Genomic DNA, 12357 nt, shown 5'->3' with positions numbered 1-12357 from the left:
TTGCGAGCTTCCTCAACACTATAGTGTAAGCAAATAACGGAGTAAATACCTGGCCGGTTACAGCGAAGTGACCAATTGGTTGTAGGTTGTAAACTGAGTATATTTATAGGTAGGCTAAGCTTAAGTTAAATATACAAACTATAAGTCACCTATATAAAAGCAATGTCATCAGCCAATGGTTGGCCTCGGACGACCCTGGTACCGTGTACTAGATATCCCGAGTATGACGTGTCATACTTCTGAAGTGTGACGCGTCACACTTCATGTAACTAGGGGTACACTTAGGGCTACGTACCCCGTTACATCCTCCCCCACTTAGGTTCGGTCTACCGACCAATCAGAATGAAGAAGTGTACGTCACAAACTTTCATTCTCAAAGTCGAAAACCATCGACTTGGCGGCGCGAGCGCGGCGGAGGCTCACTTCACAGTTAGAGCCTCGAGCAGCGGTTGAGCGCTCTTCTTCTTGGTCTCCACATCGACCGTTACCATGCCCCATGGCACAGCGAAGAGCGGTGCGAAGACACGCTCCAAGGCTGCTGTCGGAAAGGCGCAAGCCAAGAGTGCTAAGCCTCACGGCAAAGTCTCTGCACCCAGGCTACTAAGGTGGCGTCGGAGGCTACTAAGGTGGCCTCGGAGGCGATCGGCTAAACTGGTGGCGCGGTTGTTAGCGTACGTGCGACCAAGCGCCGCAGTCCGTCACCCTCGGTCTCCCCAGACAACCGTCCTAACCCTCGGTTCGCCGAACGTGAGTTCAACTCGGGCAGTGAGAACGAGGACGAGTCCGAGAGCACTCACGATGCTCCTGTGGTCTCCGTGGGAGGGCACAGTCCAGCGCCCAACGAGCACAAGGACGACAGCGTGCAATTGCTCGCTAGTGATCACGGTGATCACAGTCCCAGGCCGTCTGCGCGCTCTGAGAGTCCTGTCGTCAAGGCTAAGAACACTCCCAAAGCTGGTGACGACGAGGAGGAGAAACCTCGCAAACATCTCTCGCTTGCCGAGGGTCTTGCGCGTGCGAAGGCCGCTAAAGCCGAAGGCGCCAAGCCCTCTAAGAAGTGTACGGCTTCGAAGTCTCTACTCTGGGAGGAGAAAGAGACTGGGTACTCCTATCGGAACCTCTTGATGAAGAGGAGGAGGAGGAGGAGGAGGAGGAAGAGGGTGCTAATCTTGAGCCCCGGGGGATCACTAACGACCTCGACCAGCAGCATGAGGACGTCCAAGCTGCCCAGCGCACGCGTGGGCGTCCGGTGGTGGCACCCGTCAGCCAGGGAGCTGCCATCAACTGCAGAGGGTATTGGCCTCCCGAGGAGAGCGCTGGGGCTGCCCTCTTCCTAGTGATCCTCGTCGCTCCTCGCATCCTGGTCCAGCGTGATCTTCGTGGCCGGTTCGCCCACTTGGTCAGCAAGCGCATGCTGCCAAGGGACATCCTGAAGCGCGCGGCTTCTAGCGCTCATGATGAGCGCGGGTACGGAGTGTCTTCAACGTCCGTACCCCGTTCGGGGTAAAAGCCCCGGACTACTTATGAAGCTGCCGCCGCTTCTGTTCCCAGATTGCGACAGCCTTCGGGCAGTCAATCAGGAGCCGTTCAATCGGCTCCCACGAGTTCTCGGAGTGGGCATAACCCCTTCACTTCACAAGAAGGTGTCGCTTACCGCGAAGTTCCTGGAGGATCTGCTGCACGTGGTAGTGGACTTCTCCATTCCGGTCAAGCAGGGGCGGAGGTGCCCTCGTATTTGTACGAGTACTCGGCGCCTCCGGAACGCTACTCGCGTCCAAGTGCTTCTCCTGCGGGTCCGACGCATGGCTATGAGGTTGACAGCCTCCGTCAGCGCGTCCTCGTGCTTAATATTGTACTTGGGCTTGGGACTGCAGGCCGGGAATCACCACGTGCTCGCTCGTCTTGCGGGCTGCCTGGACCTGTTGGAGCGTGAGGTCTCGAGCCTGCATCTGCGGGTGGACCGGTGGGCGTCTTCGTCCGATTTTGACGAGGCCCTCCGCATGATCCGACGTATCGAGGCCCTCCGCATGATCCGACGTATCGAGGCTCTGCTGCCACGTCCGGAGCAGCATTCGGCGCACTCCCAGCCGTACGCGTATGGTGCGTACCCGACGTACTCGACGTACTCAGCGTATGGCTCCGGGGTCCGTTCGTACGGGGCCCCTCCTGCGTACGGCCTTGGCCGCAGCCTTGCTGCTCAGCCCGCGGCTTGGGTTCCCGCTCGGACGCCCTCGTCGACGTCTGTGGCCGGCCCTCGCTTCGAGGAGCTGGACCAAGGTGGGCCTGCGAGTCAGCAACCCCCTGCGGATCATAGAACCGCTTAAGACATCCAACGTAGAACGTCGGGTGCGTCGTCATTGACTTTGGCAGGTCGGTGGTGTACGACTCATCATGCCTGGCCAGGACTGTGAATGGTCCAATGAAGCGGTGCTTCAGCTTGTTGCTGACGACAGAGCTGACAGTAGCTAGCGGTAGGTTTCTCGTGTCTAATAGCACTAAGTCCCCCACTTAAATTTCCTCCTCCATGCTTGTCAGAGTATTCCTTTTGTCTGTCTTGGGCCGCTGACATGACATCGCGGACCCTGCTGATAACGCTCAGCTTGGTATCCACACAAAAATAATCCACTTGTTTTCGCAGCGAAACTGGTCTCACATCTGAGACCTGGGAGGAAAGAGCTTTCCGAGCCTCTCCCCCACTTAGAATAGAGGAGTCAGTATCTCCTCGAAGAGTGAAAGGCACTCTGGGGTGACGGAAGCCGTTCAAGTAGAATGGCGTGAACCCCGTGGAGGCGTGCACCGCGTTGTTGAGCGCAAGCTCAACAACTGGAAGCTGCGCAGACCACGTACGTGGGGCTCCCGCGCACACACGGCGCAGAGTGTCCTCGAGCACTCGATTGACGCGCTCGGTCTGGCCGTTTGTCTGTGAATGGTCCGCAGTGGACATCTGCAGACGAGTTCCCAGTAAAGGAAACAGCGTTTTCCAAAACGCAGCCGTGAACCGCGGGTCTAGGTCCGAGAAAATTGTCTCTGGGAGACCGTGATAGCGGTACACGCCATCGACGAGCAACCTCTTGGTTTGTTCGCCTGTGACGGTAACGGGCACAGGAGCGAGATGTACCATCTTGGTCAGCCGACACACGAACACCAAAATTTCGGTGTTGCCGTGTCCGTCGGCGGTAAGCCCAAAAATGAAGTCAAGACTCATCGACGTCCAATAGTCAGCCGGAACGTGCAGGCTCTGTAGTAGAGCCGAAGCGCGTCCCGCGGGTTTGACCCGCTGACATTTTTCACATGTCTTCACGTATCGGGCGACTCACTTGTACATGTGGGTCCACCAGAAGACCTGAGAGACCGACCGGGAGGTCTTCTCGCAACCCAAGTGGCCGCTGGAGGGCGCGTCGTGCGCCTCCGCGAGAATGTCGAGCTTCAGATTCTCGTCGTTGGGTACGATCACCCGTGGAGGTTCATTGGACTCCATCCGGTAATAAAGGAGGCCATCCTTCAACTCATATCGGTGGAGCCTGGAGCGCTGCCGCGACGAATGCCAGTCGGACTTCGCGCTCGTTCCTTCTGCGAGGAACTTGACGATAGGCGCGACAGCCTCATCGTCCTGATACGCCATGCGTATCCGATAATATAGATCCGTTGTCACCCGTGTGATGTGGGCCAACTCGTAGTCTGGACGCCAAGAGAGGGTGCAGCGGGGCTGCCGTAGCTTTAGCGTCAGAGGAAGACGTTCGACCCAAAGAGTCACCAATATTAAGTTCGTTATCCAAAGGACACTTACAGCCCAAGACCAGGGCTCAAAGTTAATACCTTAACTTTTATGCTTCAAAACCAGAAGTGTTTTATTTACTATTATTGCGGCCAAGCCGCCTAGGGGTAAATGTATATCTTTAACTATCTAGCATAGTTAAAGCTAATCAAATGCATAACGTGTGGCTTTCAGCCAACGTACTGAGAGACCTTGTTAACTCTCCAACTTATGTACTGAGAGTATGTTAACTCTCCAACTTATGTACTGAGAGTTTGTTAACTCTCCGGGTACTCCGTACCCCTGTGTGTTCCACATCATGTAACCCCGTTACAGAGGGGGTCCGCAAGCACGTGGAGCTTACCCGGCTTGTCCTCGACGCGGAAACTGTACTCCGCGAAGAAGGAAAGCCACCTCTCCATCCGTTAAAAGAGGTGAGGCGAATTTGTCGCCGTCCTCAAGGAATGGTGGTCTGTATAGATCACGAAGGGCCGTGAGCCCAGAAGGTGAACCCGAAACTTCAGAAGGGCGTACTTCATTGCCAGGAGATCCTTATCGTAGACAGGATAGTTCCGTTCGGCGGCTTTGAGCTGCATGGACTGAAACATGATGGCTCGTTCGTTTCCAGCCGTGTCGGCCTGTATCAGTGCACACCCGATGGCATAGTCGGATGCATCGCAGACGACGCTAAACGGCTTCGTCTCGTCCGGCAGGGCCAGGACAGGGGCCTCTTGGAGACTGGCCTTGATGCTGTCAAAGGCATCCTGGTGCTCTTGCTCCCAGCGCGAGTCGGCGTCCTACTGAAGGAGGCCCGACAAGGGCTTAGCGAAGCCCGCGTACCCTGCGCTGTACTTGTGAAGGTAGTTGGCCAAGCCCAACCACTTTCGAAGATCCTTCTGGGATCGGGGCGCTGGCCATGCTGCTATGGCCTTGACCTTGTCTAGGTCAGCCCGAACGCCCACGTTGCTTACGAAGCAACCGAGAACGTTAATCTCTGGTGATGCGAAGACGCCTTGTCGATGTTGGCGTAGAGCTTGTGCGCTCGCATCACGTCCAACACTCGACGGAGGTGCCCCAGATGCACCTCCATGGCCGTCTTGCCTCCCTCGGCACGGCTATGGACGAAGATGTCGTCGAAGTACGTCTGTACGAAGGCGCGCAATGGCCTGGACAATTTTGTCACCAGGCGGCTGAACGTCACCGGGGCATTAGACAAGCCCTGTGGCATGACGAGCCACTCCCAAAGCATGCCGCTTGGAGTGCTCATCGCGGTGAGCGGGATGTCGCTCGCGCGCACCAGGATCGGGTAGCATCCGTCTACGAAACCCAGCGCGCTGTACAGTACGCTTCCGCCCATGTTGTTCAGCAACACATCCTTTCTTGGGATTGGTGCTTGGGCTGGCACCGTCGCGTTGTTCAGCTTGTTATAAGCATGAACTAGACGCCACTTTCCGTTCGGCTTCCGAACACAGAAAGTTGGCGTCGAGTGCGGGGACTTCGACTCCCGCACCACGCCTGCCTTCGCTTTCGCATCGAAGAAGGCATCGATGACCTCGCAGTGTTCGCGTGGAGGAGTCCATTGCCTCGTGACACAGTACTTTGTGTCAGGCACAAGATCGATTGCATGCCGTACGCCTCGATCTGGTGGGAGTTGGGTCGGTGGGTGTTTGTTCACCACGTCCGCATACTCCGTCACTATACAACGGGTTCTTGGGGTTCTTGAGGATCTCAGAGCCCAAGCGCGTCTGACGCTGCTTGTCCAGCTCTTCCAGGACGTCCTCGTTAAAGACAGAGGAGGCGTTCAACTCCTCTCGAGTGGTCTTAGGTCTTATGAGCACCATCTCGGCAACCTTCCCAGCCTTGAGGTTGGCCAGGAAAGACTCGACCGTCATTTCCTCGAGGTTCAGTGTCTCTGCAACCTCTGGCAACGGTTCTAAGTGGACATCAGATGCGTTGACGGGTAAACCGGTCTCGCCATCGAAGATGTGATAACACTCTCCCACCGGCCGTGTCGGAGGAGTTCGGGTCCTGGACTCCGAGTCGCTTGAAGCGACGTCGATCTGAACGAGGTTCAGATCCGACTCTCGGTCGCGGCGGCGGCGGCGTAGTCGACGGCGACCGTGACGTGGAACTTTGTTACATACGTCTGTGGATGTCGGAGCGCCGACATCCGAGGCACTCGGGGCTCGTTTGGTACTGGGTTACCCACACAGGAAACGTGTCCGACGTCTGCCGCTTCAGTTAAGGTCTGGGCGGCCGCGTGTGGCACTGTGTTACCCACACAGGAAGCGTATCCGACGACTTCCTCTTCAGTTAAGGTCTGAGCGACCGTGTGTGGAACTTTGTTACCCACCTTGAGCACGCTATTACCAGCGTTCGTGACAGCTGCAGCTGTCTGCGGAGCTATGTTAACCGCTTGTGGACCTAAGTTACCCACTTTGCCAGCGCCTCCTCTAGGTGTCGCCACCATCGAAGCGTCCTCGGAGTCGTCATATACGTCGAGGACTCCCAAGCATCTGCTGGATGCTTCGGTACCCTGGCAACCCTTGCGGGGCCCCGGGTCCTGACAGAGGTGGGAACATGGATCACCAATATCTGTCAGACTTCGCAGGGCGGTGGCACCGATTGCCTTGCCTCGCCAGTCGATCCAGGGATCATGCTTCTCGAGCCAGGGCATGTCCAGGATCATATCGTAGGGATCCCTGTCGAGAACAGTAAGCTGTTCGAGGCTGTCAAAGTCCTCAAACTTGACAACCAGATCCACTTGGACGTTGGGGACAGTGACGACCTTCCCGTCAGCCAGTCGCACTGACACCGTCCCGTTGCCCTTGCTTTCTCTCAAAGCATCGGACAGCTTGTTGCTATTACGAGCAACCGTTTGGCGGCGTGCGAAATCCTTCGACGCCCCAGAATCGATCAAGATTCTAAAGGGGTGATCGTATCCCCGTACACATCCGTGTAATACGAGCAGACCGCCTCTGCTCCTTGCCAATTCGAGAGTGCGAAGACTCTCAGGGGCTAAGTCTCCGTGGTACGCACCACCTGCGCAGTCCTCACGAAGACTTAGTTCTTCCCCAGTAGGGCGCCCCGCCCCTATTGGTCTCCGGCGTTCCCCTGTCCCCTGGATCCTGACTTCTGCCAGCGACCCTCGCAGACGGGCTTGGGGAAAGTCCGCCTGCGGTGTCGCTCCGCGGGGCAGTCACGCTTGAAGTGGCTCATGTGGTGTTGGAAATCCCACGTGAACTCTAGCTACAGATGTAGCTAGGATGTTCCCACAGCAATACGTCTACTAGGATAGTAAACGATCGTTCGGGCGGACCTGAAGACCCCAGTTCTGCCCTTGCACCGGGACAAACTGGACCTTGTAAACTACTTATATAGGCCAACCAGTAAAATAAGAACACGCTACTAGCACGAGCAAGGCTAACAGGTGTTTTGAATCCTCGTGGTCCAACAGCGGAAGGGTACCAGGCACGGGTAAGCCTTTTACGAGATCACCGAGTGTTCAACACTCGGCTGGAAGAAATAAAAGGGAGGCAATTCAAGCACTCCCAGTCGTGCAAATAGGCAACAATAAGCCGTCACGTAAAACCTCCCGATAATAATCGGCCAATACACAAACTCTCTTGGCCTTTCCGGATGAACCCTCGCTACAGAGCTTCGAGTTCACCGACAGGCATAACACACTCAAACAAGCTTGACCTGACGCTTTCCTTGAAGCCGGACGTCGCTCTGTGTGCTTGAGTGGAAATTCTGTTCTGTATTTAAGCTTACCCTTTCGGGTCTATTCCTAATAAGAAGTCCTAATCAAGTATACAAATATCAAGTGAACAATGATCCGTTATGGATCTTCTTGCATGCCAAGCGTCGTCTGCACTGTCGCATGAGCATCTTTAACGGTCCGCGCCCTGTCCCAGACGGTTAACGTGTCTTCCAAAGGTCGCTGAGTATTCCGCGAACTCATCCCAACCGCCACTGAGGCTTCGTACCGTAGATGGTCCGCTGAATGCGAATCCAGCCAGTCCATTATTAATAATAAGGACAGCCTGGATTCAGTGACATAGGGCCGTATCCGATATTTGTTGAGAACTCGGAGGTGACGCCGTCGAGTCCCTTGCACCTTGGCGTCTCCGTACATCACCCGACCGAGGGTTCGTCGCTTGAACAACTTGGGCGGTGTCACGTCTTTGTCGACGGGTGATAATCCGCAACCACGGAGAAATCACTACACCACAACTGCCCCTGTCGCAATGGAAGCCACGGTACTGGTGCCCGTTGTGACATTTCTTCATTCTTCAATTCACCATCTCGCCACCGTATGTCCAAGCGTCTGAATCGAGCCGTGTCCGACGCTTTTCAGCGTCTCAATCCTCGTAGACGTCGCGAACGTGAACAGCTGGAGGTACGTCAGCTCATCCTTCTCTTGAATCATTGGCACCTTGCTCATCATCTCGCATTACTCGACTTGTTTCTCAGGAGGGCAAGGCCGAGGGTTCGAACGTCCCTCAGTCTGCTACACTTCCTCCGACAGCGGCGTCATCAACTGGTCCTTCGGCGCTTCCTGCCCCAGACTCTTCACTTCCTGCGGTAGCTCCTGCAGCACTCCCCGTCGTCGCTGAATCCGCGGAGATGGCTCCTGCTGCTCCTCCTGTTGAAGCTGGTACCGAGGATTCGCAGGGTCCGGCTTCAGCTCCAGCTGCCGAGGCTCCGGTTCCTGATGAAGAGGAGAAGGAGAGTGGTGACTCGACTTCGTTGACACTCTTGGCCACCGCGGCCAGGCACTTGGAATCGATTTGAATCCTCGCTGCACGTTCCACGACGTTCTCCAGCATCTCAGCTAACTGTTGAGGTGTCCCGCGTGACTTCGTTTTCAGTGGTTGCTCTCCGGTCGGCATTCATGTTTTCTTATTCTTAATCCACTTCCACAGCGTAATCATGTTCATGTTGTTCTTCAAATGCATATACAATTTGTTGTTGCAGTAACGTTTTTCGTCTGTTACCACAGGCTGCATCGCCCTGTGGACAGTTCATACGTGATCCAGTCACGCTAGTCTTCGTCCGCCACTTGCGCCATCTGCAGCCGATTCTCGCTCTTCTTGGCTCGCAAATAGTCGTACAGCAGACCTCCACAAGACAAGTTTGATGATGGTTCCCAAGTTGTATCTTCATAGCCCACCCACTTGACTTTGAACTCGCGTACAGCACGCTCCGTGCTCGTCGTTAGTGGTGTTCTGTCGTCGAGGATGGCCTCGACTTCATATTCACCGGCAACTTGATCTGGTTCCCAGCTGTCCTCAGGCAACAGGTCCTCATCGAAGTCGAGTCTTGCTTCATTAGTCGCGTCTAGTACCAACCGAGTGTTCGGTCGACTGTTGAGCTCGTTGACAGCCTTGAGTCTCGACACATGCACTACTGGGTAGAAGCGATACCCACTTCGGTCAGGCAGTTCCAGCTCGTACGCAAACTCTTCCACCTTGCGCTTGATCCGAAAAGGTCCATGCCATCGGTGAGCTAATTTCTTCGACAAGCCCGGTTTGACGCGTTCCATGTACAGCCACGCCTGGCTCCCAATCTCAAAAAGAGATCTCGGTGGAGCTCTTGCAGGATCTTCCATCTCTTCCGAAGCTTCTGGAGGGTCCGCCGAGTCTTCGTTTCCACTTGGTTGAGGTACAGCAGCTTTTTCCAGTCGACTCAGAGCATCATTATGCTTTTTAGCCCTTCGCTCCTTTTCTACAGCCTGATAATCCTTGGCCATAGTGAGGGCGACCTCATGTTGTCGATTGATCTCACGCCGCCACGCCAGTGCGTCAGACTGCTTGCCGAGTCCTCGTTTGAGTGATGACGACATTGCCCGCAACGTCGACTGCGCATCCCAACCATGAACGAGGTAGAACGGCGTTTCCTTCCTCGTAGTGTCTTGAGAAGTATTAATAGCAAATACTAGCTTCTCCGCGATTCATCCCAATCTTGCTGTAGAGGGTCTTCCGCGTACACCCGTACGGATCCCATCACCGACTTCACCGAGCGTTCCTGCTGTCCATTAGCCTGTGGCCGATAGCTCAAAGTCGCTTGTGATCTTGACTGCATCATCTCTGCAAATGCTTGGAAAACCTCGCTCATGAAGCGTGGGTCGCGGTCGTGCCTTATTAATGATGGGGCTCCGAATCGTCGGTACACACATTCTTCGAACACTTGGGCAACACTCAGTGCAGTCGTATCTGACATAGCCTTGGCAATAACGAATCCCGTGAACGAGCACTGAAATAGGAGCAACGCCGTGTTGCCCCTACGAGATTTCGGTAGTGGGATCACAAAATCCATCGAGACGATCTGGAAAGGTCGTTCGGCTAGCACGTTACCAGGTGAGTATCCACGAAGCTGTGGACGGCTTTTACTCGAGCTGCAATCCGGACATGACTTCACATGCTTCTCCACGTCGGCGTACAAGCCGATCCAATAATAATCGGACTTAACGCGGTGGAACGTTCTCACCACACCTTGATGTCCTCCTTCCAGCGAGTCGTGACAGTTCTGCAAGACTTCTTGAATCATCGTTGTCGGTACCACAAGCCGCAGCTTGGTCTCCTCTTGACAACCGTGGTCGTACCGACGATTCAATCCAAGATAGTGAAGCACGCCGTCTTCTGATAACACGAACCGGTCAGCATACTTCCAGGCATCTCGAGCTTCTTTGTAACTCAGCTCTTCTGCTTGGCCCTGAAGCACCTTCTTGATGTTAAACCACTTCTGCTCCTCGTCTTGTGCCACCAGTATCCGTCTGCGTCGTTCCCGCTGTATCGCTACCGGATCAACATCTTCCGCATCGGGAAATGCCGATGGTACAGTCTTGTGAGGATGGTCTGGCAAATCTTCGCCGAATGAATCTTCGGTGGACGTCTCTCGTCGTTCTTCATGCTGTTCTTGAGCTTTTGAGACATCCTCCGAGTGTTCATCTGCAAACCTGACGCGTTTCTTGGCTTTCGTCTGTCGCCGAGTCATCACTGCTATATTACCATAATCGCACTTTGGTGAGCTGTAATCAACCACGAAATTTTCGAAAGTTTTCCACTTTGAAGACTCGCTGCCTGACAGTACATGTACTTGACGCTCTACTCCTCGTGACGAAACATCTACCGAGTCTTCATCCGGCTCGTAGATCATTTCCTGGATGCGGTTCAGCGATGCCAATTCCGACTTGCGAGTTTCAGCCAAGATTACCCGACTGACCTTCGATTCCAGCGCTTCAGTGGCTAACGAATCCGCGGCCGCGTTGTATTCTCGTACAACGTGGAGATATTTAATTGATCGAAGCTTGGCCGTGAGTTCCTTGTGAGTATTCAGCAGCGCTAGCAAAGTTTCCTTCCTGCATGCGATCACCCCAAGTGATTGTTGAATCGCGAGCCTTGAGTCCCCAACGATGACTAAATCCTCGGCACCGTGCGCAATAGCAGCCTTGACACCGTTGATCATACCTTTATACTCTGCCTCATTCACCGTGGTAGCCGAGAGGTAAGCGTTTGCAGCAATCACTACCTTCCACTCAGGAAGGCTCCACAGCACCCATGAACAACTCCCGTAGCCACCGTACTTCTCTGTCTTCGCTGATCCGTCAAAAGACATGACGAATCCGCTGTAATTACGGGAAAGCCTGGCGTACAGCAACGCGGGGTCCATTCGAATAGTCGGGGAACCCTTGTTTGGAGGCGCCACCGGCGCGAGCGAGTCTTCCAGGTCAACGAAGCTCGTGATGCTTGACTGCAGTAGCTGCGCAAAGGCGACATCCTTCTCTTTCACGCGCTGCACCTTAAGGTGCCACTGCGATAGCAGCACTGCGAACTGGACCGCGCGTCCGAAGAGAGACTTCGACTTATGCACCCACTCTAACGTCGAGAATCGTGTATCGACATGTAGCGTGTTTCCTGCCAGCTGGACGTAACAGATCTTCAACAGCAGAAGTAACGCCAAAACTTCCTTCTCAGCAGGATGGTAGTTCATCTCGGCCTCCTTGAGCACCCGACCGAGGAACCGTACGGGGTGTAACTTGCCTTCATGTTCTCGCATTAGCGTAGTGCTCAACGCCCATTCATTCGCAAAGAGCATGACGTGAACTTCTTTCGACCGATCGAAGTGCCTGAGGATGGGTGAATGTGAAACACTCGTCTTCAATTTTTTGAAGGAACGACGTGCCACAGAAAGGCCACCTTCAACGTCAAAGTATTCATCCTTGAGCTGGTACAGCGCCGCACCGTAGACCGCGAAGTCTTGAATGAAGCGGCTGTAGTAATTAATCGCTCCAAGAAACGACTGCATGCCCTTCTTACTCGTTGGAAACGAAAGCTCGGTGATAGCCGCAAGCTTCTTGGGGTCAGCTCTGATACCTTCTGGCGAAATTTTATGCGACAGAAAGTCCACCTTGGGTTGGCAGAAGATGCTCTTGGTGAAGCTAATGCTGATCCGACACTGTGCAAATCTTGCCAGCAATCGGTCCAGCGTCGCTAGGCAGCTGTCGAAATCCTCGCCACCGAAGCAAATGTCATCCACAAACGACCGTCGACCAAATACAGGTACCAGCGATGATTCGTCTGATTCCCCGTTCGTAAACA

The sequence above is a fragment of the Phytophthora infestans genome, genomic scaffold, assembly GCF_000142945.1.
Source record: "Phytophthora infestans T30-4 supercont1.49 genomic scaffold, whole genome shotgun sequence".
Classification (NCBI taxonomy): domain Eukaryota; phylum Oomycota; class Peronosporomycetes; order Peronosporales; family Peronosporaceae; genus Phytophthora; species Phytophthora infestans.
The sequence above is the reverse complement of the archived record's forward strand: the minus strand, read 5'-3'. Positions refer to the sequence as shown.